Source organism: Meles meles, chromosome 11 (genome assembly GCF_922984935.1).
Source record: "Meles meles chromosome 11, mMelMel3.1 paternal haplotype, whole genome shotgun sequence".
NCBI lineage: Eukaryota > Metazoa > Chordata > Mammalia > Carnivora > Mustelidae > Meles > Meles meles.
This window is the reverse complement of record NC_060076.1, coordinates 46,248,377-46,261,190: the sequence shown is the minus strand read 5'-3', so window position 1 is coordinate 46,261,190 and position 12,814 is coordinate 46,248,377.

Here is a 12,814-nt window from a genome sequence, read left to right as displayed (position 1 = left end):
AAAGTCTCCTGCTCTAACAGGCTTCAAACTAGTGGGGGTCTGTAGTGACACAGCAGGTGCAGTGAGATCTAAGCCCTTAAATGCAGTGTATACACAGAGCTCTGCAGACAGCCCTGTGGAGCTACCACATAAGATGGTTTTTCATGTGTAAATGAGAAGGCCTTTCATTTTTCAAGCTATTGCATTATATCCCCTTCTGTTGAAAGAGAAACACAGGAAATCAACTGACACTGAGTTAATTATGGAAGGGTGGCCAGTATCGTAGTCCGGATTGCAGGCTTCAGTCATGGGGCTTAGATGCACCAGTAATATTTTGCACTTTGGTCCTCAGACCTTAAGTTACACTGGGGAATCATGGTTTTCATGAGATGGCTTTCTGGGAGATCCTTTCTGGGACCAGGTTGATATTGAATAAAACGCCTACCAGGATGGGGGTTGAGAAGGGGAAATAGTTTTAGGGCTAATAATTATGAATAGCTCAATGGCTGACTTACAAAGGGAGAAATTACCTGGCCTGGTGTTTTAGTAGAAACTCCCTAAACCCCTGAAACTTGTTGCTAGAAGACAAAGTTGAAGTCCCTTAGCATGAATAGAAATAAATGTAGATAAAAAATACAATGGACTCTATGTGATTTTCCTAGTCATGGAATGAACAACTCTTGCAAATTACTGTAAAAGGCATTTAAATTTTAAAGGTTTCCAAGATTTTTGGTTAGTATTTGGAGGAGTCCTACTTTGAGGTTTTTACTTACATGTTTATAATGTCCTCATATTTAATCAGGCTATATAACTATAGTGGGACTTTAAAATATTTTTAAAAAATTTTCTCATGCTATGTGATTATGTATGTCTTTGTATGTGTACAAACACACATCTTTGTGTTTCATGTATATAGATATATATACAAAAACACACTATTTGTTTATGTACTATTCTCTCTAAAACACTTAAATTTTATTTGTAATGACTTGAATGAAGACTAATGAATGTTAAAGCCTTTCATGTGTGGAATGTCCTCTCTGACAGACATTGGAACTCGAAGTTTTGATAATACTATTATCCTTGTTTTATTAGTTAGAAAGCTGATTCAGAGACGTTAGGTAATTTCCCAAGGTTATAAAGCTCGTAAATGACAGAGCCAGGAATTTTAACCTAGATCATAAGTCTTTGAATACTGTCATATACCTTCTCTTGTTGAATATATATTTTAAGGTAAATGTTTGAAGTAGATTTCAATATGTACTACAAAATGAGTATCATGTATACATATGCTCAAATTTTGCATACTGAACATTTCTTTAATGAATTACGTTGGCAGATTTCTAATATAGGCTGTGTTAAAGTCTGATTTTCTTGAATAAGGTAGAGATCAGACATGCTTTTTTTTTTAGTGTACATCTTAGAGTTGGTCTCTTTTATACGACTCACATTCATATTTTAAGTTTAGCCTCAAAAGATCTATAATAGAAACATAATTTTAAGGCCTTCCTTGTTTTGGTTTTCTTACTGTTGTTGGTAGCTGCTGGAAAATAGGATTTGCTTCTTTTCTGTATATCATCCCTATGGGATGTAGGTCTCCTGATGGCAGGTGGTATTTTTTGTTTCTTTGAATAAAGGAATGGAGGTAAAAAATCTGTGATGGAAATATTTAATATTTATGACACAAAGAGACTATCAAAGACAAATCTGTGTCTTGGAGACTCCTTTGAAAAAGTCCACTATTAAGCTCCAAGTAGCCAAACACTTACACAATTTGGGAACATGTTGTTTGTAAAAGTACTAACAGAGCTCTTCCAAATGTTTTGGAAGATGTGTCTTGGGAGAGGTCAGATGGGCTCAGATCCTATTGCTCTATGTTTGTTGCTATTAGACTCTATTATATCCATTGACTTTCTAAACACAAAAGGGAAAATGAAAGGATATCAATCATGCTATAGAGGATAACTTCAGCATGATCCTCTTGGCTGTTCAACAAGTGTCTCTTATTGGGTCTGCTCAGTCATTGACAGCCAGGGAATTGATGTCTGCATGACAACAATACATGCTAATGGAGTTGTGCATGTTAAATCCCACTGCACTGGTAAAGGACAGATTCAAGTGCTGAGTGTGAGCCTTCTGTGGAAACCAATTTGGGATTGATCTTGCTAAAATAACTTCCTTTTGCAAATCCAGAGCATTTCTCAGGACAAATTGGCATTTTTTTTTTTTTTTTAACCACTTGGTATTTCCTGGGAAAGGAAAAATGTAGAAAAAGGTAGGTGTGTCTTGGTGGTGCTTTACTGCTATAATCAATTTTAGAAAATGCTTTTTTCAAAATATAAAAAGTACTATTATAGTTGTCCTAGTCATTGTCTCTGAATAATCCCATTTATTGAGATTAAAAATTAGAGATTCCATAAACTCCAGATGTTTCTAAATATCTGGGTATTCTGCTTCTTCTAAGAAAGCAACAAGATGATTAGATCTTTTTCAGTCTTGTGAAATTTTTGAAATTAATTCCATCCATGTGTGATTTGAGTGATGGTGATGGTAGGGAGCCATGCATTCTAGTTTAGAATTTATTATTTAAACAAATTTCCCAAGTATTTTTTAATCACTCTTGGCTTTATTTTAGTTTGTAATAGACTAACTCTTTAATACAACTATCTAGCTTCAGATAAAGCACTGACAGAGCATTATAGATTATTTCCTTATAAAAACAAAGACTGCAGTAATTCTTCAATTTCATGAAATTATTCACTCATGTCCTTATGTCTTTTGAATGCTCACTGTGTAACAGGTATACTTCTAGGTAATGGAAGGGGACAGTGAACAAATAGATAAAACCATGCCCTTATGAAGCTTACCTTTTAGTGTGGGAAGATGGAAAATACAACCAAATTGTTATATAATGTCTGGTGGTACTAAGTGACATGGAGGAATACAAAGCAGGGTGTGCAGATTGGGAGTTGTGGGAGATGAGGACTACTGTTTTACATGTGGTGATGAGAACTCAGGTGGCTATAGAGGTAAAGGGCTTGATGCTAAATGTTTACCATTGGCTTATGTGGAGTACTAGACCTTGATTATGGAAATGGGTTTCCTCTATTCCTTTCCAAAGAATAGAATGCCATTTTACAAAGTGATATAATGTCACATCTTTCTCTCATTTATCGAATATGGCATGACTTTGAGGGATGGAGCCTTGAATGTGGAAAGCATCACTGGATCATTGTCATATCAGACAAAGGCAACAATTGGCTTCAGAATAATCAAGCTTTAGAATAATTCACATGATTGAAGAATGGCAGTAAAGATTTTGCTATCGCCCAAATTAGCTCAGGAACAATACTGCTTTGAGAATCCTTGAAAGATTTTAACCTCTACTCCTTTGTCCATTCCCTAGCTTCCTCTTCCCCTCTTCCCAGTGGTAGATGTGGCTATCATTCTTTACAGAATTCAGCTTGGCATGACCTTCCTCAGGGACCAACACCATCATTTCCTGATTACTCTCTGGATTCACCTACTTTATTCTTCACACCTGGGAGTTGAAAGGAAACGAAAAAGAAAATGATTTCACATGTATGCAGAAATTTCAAGCAAAGGCATTTAAAAAAGCAAACTTCACACTATCTCAAGACTCTTTTAACTTGCAGCAAATTTAATATTAGTTCAGATTATTCTTTTTTTAAAAATATTATAGGTTTATTTAAAACTTAATTCTCACCTTGAGTATGCAAAATGCAAGCTCCACAAAATGTTCATTTTTTTACTTTGTAGTTTACAAATATACAAAATAGAAGTTTGCTTAAATTTATATTACATATTTATTAAGGCAAGGAACTATATAGAAAAAAACATTTGTTCTGCTTAAGGCATACTTGGGAATAAACCATTGTACAAATTATTGCACATCTGAAACCACAGTGCATAACAGACTGTCTGCATAAAAATGTTAAAGAAGTAAACCAGGCGTATTTACCTGACTTAGGTCATAAATGTAGATCGGAAGACAAAAATAGATTTTCCTTGTCAAAGTATGCAGCAGTTTGAGAACTTTGGCTTCCTCATTTGGTACCTTTAGAACCAAGACTCACCAAGCACCATTGTTTAGGTTATTAAGAACACATTTTCTGTACCTGAATTTCTTCCTCTTCTTCTAAATATCATAATAATGGCTTTTTAGAAGGCAAAGAGAATACAAGGTGATCTTTATGCTTATACTGCTTCAAACACAATTCTATTTTTAAATTACAGGATTGCTGACCTAGATTATCAGAAGACTGCCAGCAATCAGAGTTGGGCAGTTAATACGTATATTTGTCACTGCCTTCCTTTTATTGTTTACTTGGTCTGAAGTAAATACAAATTATCTTTCATGCATTAAAAATTTGATGACAGCAATAGTACTTTTTGAACCCACACAAAATTGCCAATCATACTGAGTTCTCACAAACATTACCTCATTTTACCCCACTGGGAGTATGTATGTGGGAGAGACTATACCATGCCTATTATAGAAGTGAGAGAACTAAGGCTTGAAAATACTAAGTACCTGCCTAAAGTTATAAGGCTAGTAAACGCCAGATCTAGGATGAAGACTGAGGAAATTTAAATCCAAAGTGTGTAGAAAGCCGCAGCATTAAAATACCATTTTCAGAGATTAGTGCAGAGAAAACAGAATTCCAAGTTCAAGGCGTATAGTTAGCCACAGTCTCAGAGCTTAGTGGTTTTAAGTATTAGAAGCCTTAAATATATTTTTAAAAAGAATTAAAAAAATGATATCCATGAAAGACTGACTTGGTATTAAACCAGTACAATGCGGAACTTCCAAGTCCATTCTAAGGCACCACTTGAAAGTAAATCAGATGGGGAGCTCCTGAGTTTGAGTTTGAGATATGCTCAAAGCAAAGAGGCTGGAGTCAGGTTTAAGATTTGGTGAAATGCACGGTTTTCCATCTAGGAGCAAATGCATGTTTGTCTTGGAAATAGCATCCAGAGTCAGCTTTGCCAGAAGTGCCAACATTTGATTTTTCTTTTTTAATCGGCAGCCAGACACAAAAGAAGGCTGTGAGTGAGCACAAATCTAACCTCATTTTTCCTTCCTCAGCTACCTCAGTTTCACCCTCCTGTCTTGATTCATCTTTAATTCCACAGGATTTAAAGAGCTTCCTCTTATCAGGCATTGTTATGGGTGGTAGGAAAATCATAGTGAGCAAAGCATAAGATCCATGCCTTCAATAGAGTTCATATTTTACTAGGAGTGCACAGATAACCTAAATAAGTAAGCATGATAGTGATGAAGATGACAGCATATCAGGGAGGGAATAGAAAGATAACTTTAGGGTAGGGTATCAGAGAGGGCCTTGTTGAGGAGGTAACTTCTGATTGAAAGATCTTCCTGTCGAGGGGTAACAGTTGAGGGAGTAAGATGGGACAGAGGTCTCTCTCACTCAGTCACAAGGTCTTCTGATTGGCCCACCCACTCTTCCAGCAAGATCTGGCCTGACATGACGTTGTTGGTTTCAAATTTTATGCCAGGCTGTGGAGTTACCAGACCAGTATTTGTGCATTTTTTTCAAGATATTTTTTGTCTAGTCTGCTTACAATGAAAACATGAGAGAGCTTGCTTTATACACCTATACAAGAAATACATGTTCTTCTGTATAAATGATTATAAGTTTTTGTAGGACTTTAATTTTTCTCAGCCGTGTGCTAGACTGTGTTGTACCAGTTGCTTTTACTTGATGAGCAGGCGGGCAAGGAGCCAGAGACTTCAGAATTGTTAGGAAGAAGGAGGCTAGGGACACATACCATAAGCCATGACATAAAACTCTTAATGTAGGTAATATTATCCTTATTTTACTAATGAGGTAATCAAGGCTGAGTTGGCCTGCCTTCCTCCAAATGCAGCATTCTTAAGTTTTATTTGAGTTATTAAATTTCAAATATCAAGTACATAATTTAATTTTTCTGTGCCTTCATTGTCTGTGTGGGGGGAGTACATCTGTATATCTAATGTCATAATGACATCATAGATTACACAGGCTTTCAGGTGCTACAATGATAGCACCTCTCTTAATATGTGATAATATCTTTCAACTTTTACTTTTTAAGATTTTATTGAAATGCTGAAATCTTGCTATTCAAATAATGTATTCTAGTATCAGTGGGATGCTGAATAACTTACCACAGAAAATAACAAGCTTTGTGCAACATAAAATAAAATTCTATTTCATACTACCTAGTATTCTTTATCCTGTAGTAAATTTAAGATATGATCAAATGATTCCATTTTAAAATCACTTGCTTACTAAGATCACGAGAAAAATAGGCCATAATCATAGTTAGACAACTAATAAATGCACTTATCGTTGCATTCCTCTCACCTTTGGCTCAGGATTTACAAAATAATGATTACTGTTCATACATTTAAAATATAATAGTAAAATATCAAATAATTACTGGGGATGCCATATGTTTTGGGTTTATGTAAGAGTTTTGTGTCCATTATGTCATTTCATCCACATGAGACTCTGGTGAGGAGGATACTGTTGATAAGCCTATTTTAAAGATGATAAAGACATAGGTGACCAGGTAAGAAAACTTTCTCAAGATTACATATCCAAGGGTGGGTTTAAGATTTAGGCAGTCCCCCTCCAGGGCATATACATAACTACAGCACCATCTGGATTTACAGAAATTAGTGGGAAAAGGCATGACATTGAGGATTGTGAGTTCATTATCTTAGTAACTCTGTGGTTTTAGATTTTGTTACCTTTGACTCATAAAATAGTAATGGTCTATGGAGAAAGTGGAACCATTTATGTGACAGTGCTTTAAAATTTCATACTATCCAAAAATATATTTTTTCCTTAGAAACAGTTTCTTAATTGTTGCCTGTTAATTAGGAAAATTATGGATACTGCACAAAAATCAGTGGTTGCCAGAGGTTGGTGCAGGTGAGCAAGGGATGAACAGGTGGGCAAAGAGGGTTTTTAGGGCAGCGAAGCTACTCTATATGTAGTGGTACATAGATGTCATTATACATATGTCCAAATCATAGAAGGTGCAATGCCAAGAGTGAACCCTAATGCAAACTGAGGACTTTGGGTAATAATGATGGCAATGTAAATTCATCAGTTGTTAACAAATGTACCCGTCTGGTGGGGGATGTTGATATTTGGGGAGGCTGTGCTAATGAGAGCCGGGTCATGTGGAAAATCTTTGTATTGTCCACTCAGTTTTGCTCTGCCCTAAGACTTTAAATCATAAAGTCTATTAAAATCTAACCAAACATGTTGTTTGATACAGAGAACTTTAATCTAAAAATTAAAAACAGAAAAGTTACGTAATTTTTTTTAATGCATAGCTTCTAAAAACAGCATTGCAAGTTTCACAGCTTTTATACAAGGAAGATCTTTATAATTTCCATCTAACAGAGAGGTACAAATAGGAAAGTAAGATACTTGATCTTAAAAATAGTATATAGCAGCATATATATTTATCATATGGGACAAATTCTTTTCTTCTAATGGCTTATCTGTAAGAATATAACTAGACTGTTAAAAACACAGCAAAGGATTTTTGGCTAAATCTTAGCAGTACAATGATGACAGGCATACCCTTTTCCATATTTAAATGAAAATACTGATTAGAGAAGGTAAAAATTCCAAACAGATTACCCTGAAAACCAAGAATCTGCTGAACAGCCTTTAGAATTTATGTATATTTCTAACAAAGTGGCAAACTGAAAAAAAATGCATAATCTCAGTGATACTTATAACACAATAAATCACATAGAACCATCTTGAGAAAAATTATATTTAAATTAGCAATAAAATATATTTAAAAGGCTGAAGTAAACTGAATAAGAAGCTAAATCTTTTATAGGACATGAATCTTGAATATCTGGGTCAATGGAAAGACCATGTGCCTAATACTAAATTGGTAAGTATAATGATCATCAGGAGACTGAGAAGACTTGAATGAAAACACAATAGTATTTTGGTATGTTTTCGTGGGTGGCCCACTCTTTTGTGGTTTAAATTCTTAAAAAATACATGATTGCAGTATAATTAACTTGCACTAAGCCGAACATATTTAAAGTGTACAGTTTAATGTTTTCTCACATATATGCATCAATGAAACAATCACTACAGTCAAGATAATAAACATCCATCAAACCCAGAAGTTTCCCCATGGCTTTTACAATGTTTCCCACCCTTCCTTTTCTTCCATCACCTACTTCCCCAAGCAATTGCTGATCTGTTTTCTGTCACCACAGATTAGTTTTTATTTTCTAGAATTTTGTATAAATGGAATCAATCATATATTATGGACTCTTTTTTGAATATGGCTTCTGTCACTCATCATAACTATATTGGCATTTATCTATGTGTGTGTATCCGTAGTTCATTCTTCTTTTTATTGCTGAGTAGTATTGCATTGTAGAAATAGGCCATGATTTGTTTACCCAGTTATCTGTTAATGGACATGTGGATTGTTTCTAGTTCTTGGCTGTGACAAAGCTGCTATAAACCTTAGTGTATAAGTGACCAGTGAAGATGTGGTAGGTAGAATATTCTTGTCCCTATGTGGTAAGTGTTATATTGATGGCGATGATATATAATAATAATGGCAACTACCCTAAGTAGTAGTACTGCGTAAGTGCTCATTATGGGTCAGATATTGTGTCATATCCTATATGTCAGATAGGTTTTACATCTATAGCTGTCATAGGATAAAATTAATATTTCAGCTGAGGTACCAAGATAAAATTGTCAGGTCCTCAAGTAAGGGTGAAACAACCTTAGAGAAATCATCAAATTACATGAACAAGGACTGTTTCCAGGACTCTGGGGTGAAGATTTCTTCCTAGAGTGAGGAATTAAGAACATACTATCTCTGCCTTGAATGGGATGGTGCTTCATCTGGACATTTTGGAGGCTTGATATGCATTCCCTGGGGTTGAAGGACCCTGTGTGATGCCTGACCACGCTGGGGAAAGCTAAAGCCAAATTTGATTGGGCAAAGTATAAAATTAGGAGGCTGCTGTCTGGAAGTAACCATGTATACACTGAATACCATAGAGAATGATGTGAACTGGAATGTTGTGTTGCCCAGAGGGACTCTGCGGGGAGGATTGAAGAGCTCCAGGAGGGTGAATTGTGGTCAACCGTAGAATCAGGTCTGAGTGGAGGATTGGCCAGGAGGTTACAGTCAGGAAGACCGAGCAAGAGACCACTGAGGAGCCCCTGATGGCACACGTATGCTGAACCATCTCTGTGGCTCAGAGGACAAGCAAGTGAGGACTTTCCTCTTCTGACTTCTCTTTGCCCATGCTCTTTGATTTTAGCAGACCAGGAAATAAGCAGTGGATTTGAGGGAGAGATGGGAAACTGAGAAGAGCGAAAGCAGGAATCCACAACATCCTCGTCCTGAAGGCAGGCAGGCTGGGTATGAACTATTGGTCTTAACTCTAGAGAAAATAAATTAAAAAAAAAAAAAAGATTAAAGTGTTGATCACTTAAATTGCACATATTTAATTACTTAAGTGAGACAAGGCTTAAAGTTATTACTCAATTTTCTGTTACCAAAATATAAAAGGAATTGCTTTCCCCACTGGATAAATTTTAAGTGGGCAGTGGGAGGCAAAAAAATAAAATTTAGTTATATCCTAGGTGTCATTCTTTTTCAGAGTTTCGGTTACATCTGAATCATTAGCTGATATAATGCATAGTTTCTGAAATTTTACTCGAATACAAAAATCTTAAGCACAAATATATTCGTTGAGAGGCAAGAAATGTAGCTTTTAGGTGAGAAATTGAGAAGAAAATAATTCTTGCCCCCTACATTGCCATGAAACCAGAATCACAAACAGCTTAGTGCTGACCTGCCTTAGGAGATAAAAAACTAGTTCATATCTCAAAGAGCAAGATTTTAGAAAGCTCTTTGCGGATAAAGATTTAAGACGTGAATCCTTTGAGAATTGTTCATTTCATTTCTGAAAATGCCACTGTTCTAGTGTAAGTTCATATTAGCTAACTGCATGTCTTTTTCTGGAGCTCACTGTTTTTATGCAGGAGACATGAAAAATGAGGGTTCTGTATTGAGATGTAACTTGGTCACAGTAGAATGATCTCCATCTAGTTATATCACAGAGCTAGCAGAGCCTTAAGAAACTAGAGACAGGGCTTTGAAATGACAATTGCAAGTAAAATGAAATAGTCATTCTCTTTACCCAAAGCTTATGAGTGAGGACTTTTTTACTGGCAGTTTTATCTTTTCTTTATAACAACCACCAGCTACACACACACACACACACACACACACACATACACACACACACACGTGCTCTCGATTCTGAGGCTTGTGTGTGTATGCATTTGGTACATTTAGCAGTTGGGAAAAAATGTAGTTTTATTTTTTAAAGATTTTATTTATTTATTTGGGGGAGAGAGAGAGTACACAAGTAGAGGGGAGGGGCAGAGGAAGAGGGAGAAACAGACCTCCCTGCTGAGCAAGGAGCCTGATGTAGGTAGGGCTCCATCCCAGGACCCTGGGCTCATGACCTGAGCTGAAGGCAGAAGCTTAACTGACAGAGCCACCCAGGTGCCCAAGAATGTCATTTTAAAGAGAAGTCTGTCTTGCCTAGCTTTACCTTAAACTTTATACTAAGATTTTTTCTCAAACTGAAAATGAAAAACTAGCACATCTTTAATCTGAATAGCAATGGAAATAAATTCCGGTAAAATGATTTATTTACATTTAAAATGTGTCCAGTATTTTTTTTTTTTTAATCCTGCATATATCCTAAGCAAGAAAATTCCCAACAGGCATTTTCCATTCTAACTCCACATGTGAGATCATTAGAAAGTGAACTTTAAAAAATCTTTTGTCTAAGTTATGATTATAACCATGTAGAAAAATTCCTGACATACTTGGATAGGAAATACTCCAACATATTTGACTCGAATATTTTTCTGGAAAAAATCTTATATTACCTTTATTTCCAGTTTTAATTGTTTTCCTTATGTTTGAATGAATTTTCATTAATTTTATAATAAAACTAACTGTGTGATTACGTCCAGAAAAAATATTTTCAGGAAAAATCACAGTCATCATATTTAGTTGAAATACTCCAACATTAAACCAAGTTTTGTTTTGCTTTTTTGTTTTGTTTTTGGGGAGAGTGAGAGTGCACAAGTAGTGGGGAAAGGGCAGAGGCAAAAGGGGGGAGAAGAGAGGGGGCTTGATCTCAAAATACTGAGATCATACCTGAGCCAAAATGAAGAGCCAGAGGCTTAGCCAACTGAGTCACCAAAGCCGGCTTGCCGCCCCCTCCTCTGTGCAAGAGCTAACATTTTAAATTGGGGGAATATCTGAAATTTGGGGAAATAATTATAGATGAACAAATAAGATAAAGTGGATACTCCAAACTCATCATTTTCCAAATGGGTGGATTGAGGTCCAGAGCCATAAAAGGGGAGAGCCTAGCATTCTTCTGTGTCAAGGTGTTGTTCATTCCCCTAAACCAGTTAGATTATACTATTTATTGTTTCATTATTGAAGACTTCTTTGAAATCAATATAGAGAAGCTTGGGTGATAAAAATTTTTTTTTAAAGATTTTATTTATTTCTTTGACAGACAGAGATCATAAGTAGGCAGAGAAGCAGGCAGAGAGAGAGAGAGGAGGAAGCAGGCTCCCTGCTGAGCAGAGAGCCCAATGCAAGACTTGATCCCAGGACCCTGGGATCATGACCTAGGCCAAAGGCAGAGGTTTTAAACCACTGAGCCACCCAGGCGCCCATGGGTGATAATTTTGATAAGCATCCATCCATATGCATAATTCCCTGATATTACTGATATGAAATAGCAGCGTAAATACTCAACAATTCCAAAGTACAATTATCTTTCAGCAGGAGATGTTTTCTTAATTTCTGTTCTTCACTTGGTACTGTCTTGTATAAAATTCTCAATTTATGGACACCTGGGTGGCTTAGTGGGTTAAACATCTGCCTTTGGTTCAAGTCATGATCTCAGGGTCCTGGGATTGAGCCCTGCATTGAGCTCCCTGTTCAGTGGGGAGTCTGCTTGCCTCTCACCCCTGTTTGTGCTCTCTCCCAAATAAATTAATTCTCTAAAAAAAAAAATCTCAATTTATATTTATTAAATTAACTTGGGCTTAGGAAATTTTTTAATGGATGGTATGGGATGGGAGTCAGTGTTATGAATGATGTAAGTTGAAGATAAAGAGCCAAACTTAACTAAATTTTCTAATTCATGTGGCACTTAATGACAGGGTAGTTAGACAGATGGAGGAACTTTTACAGCCCACTGATTTGATTTAGGATTGATTCAGGGTTTTTTAAATTAATTTTTTAAAAGATTTTATTTATTTGACAGTGAGCACAAGCAGGCAGAGAGGGAGAAGCAGGCTCCCCGCTGAGCAAGGAGCTCTATGCAGGGCTCGATCCCAGGACCCTGGGATCATGACCTGAGCTGAAGGCAGATGCTTACCCAACTGAGCCACCCAGGCACCCTAGGATTGATTCAGGATTATCCTAAATTAGTTCATTTGGAGTTTGTGGGCCTAAGGTTTTTTTTTTTGTGTGACATTTAGGGAGGCTACATACTAAGGGGAAGTAGAAGGGTACACACAAACATGCATATTTAATAATACTTACATATTAAGTAAGTGTTATATACTTCTAATACCTATATACATAAAACCATACTTATCTGATATTTTATGTGCATTGTCTCATTTAAGCCAAAACAACTCTATGAATTAGGGAGTAATATCAGCATATTAGCACTGAGGAAACTGAG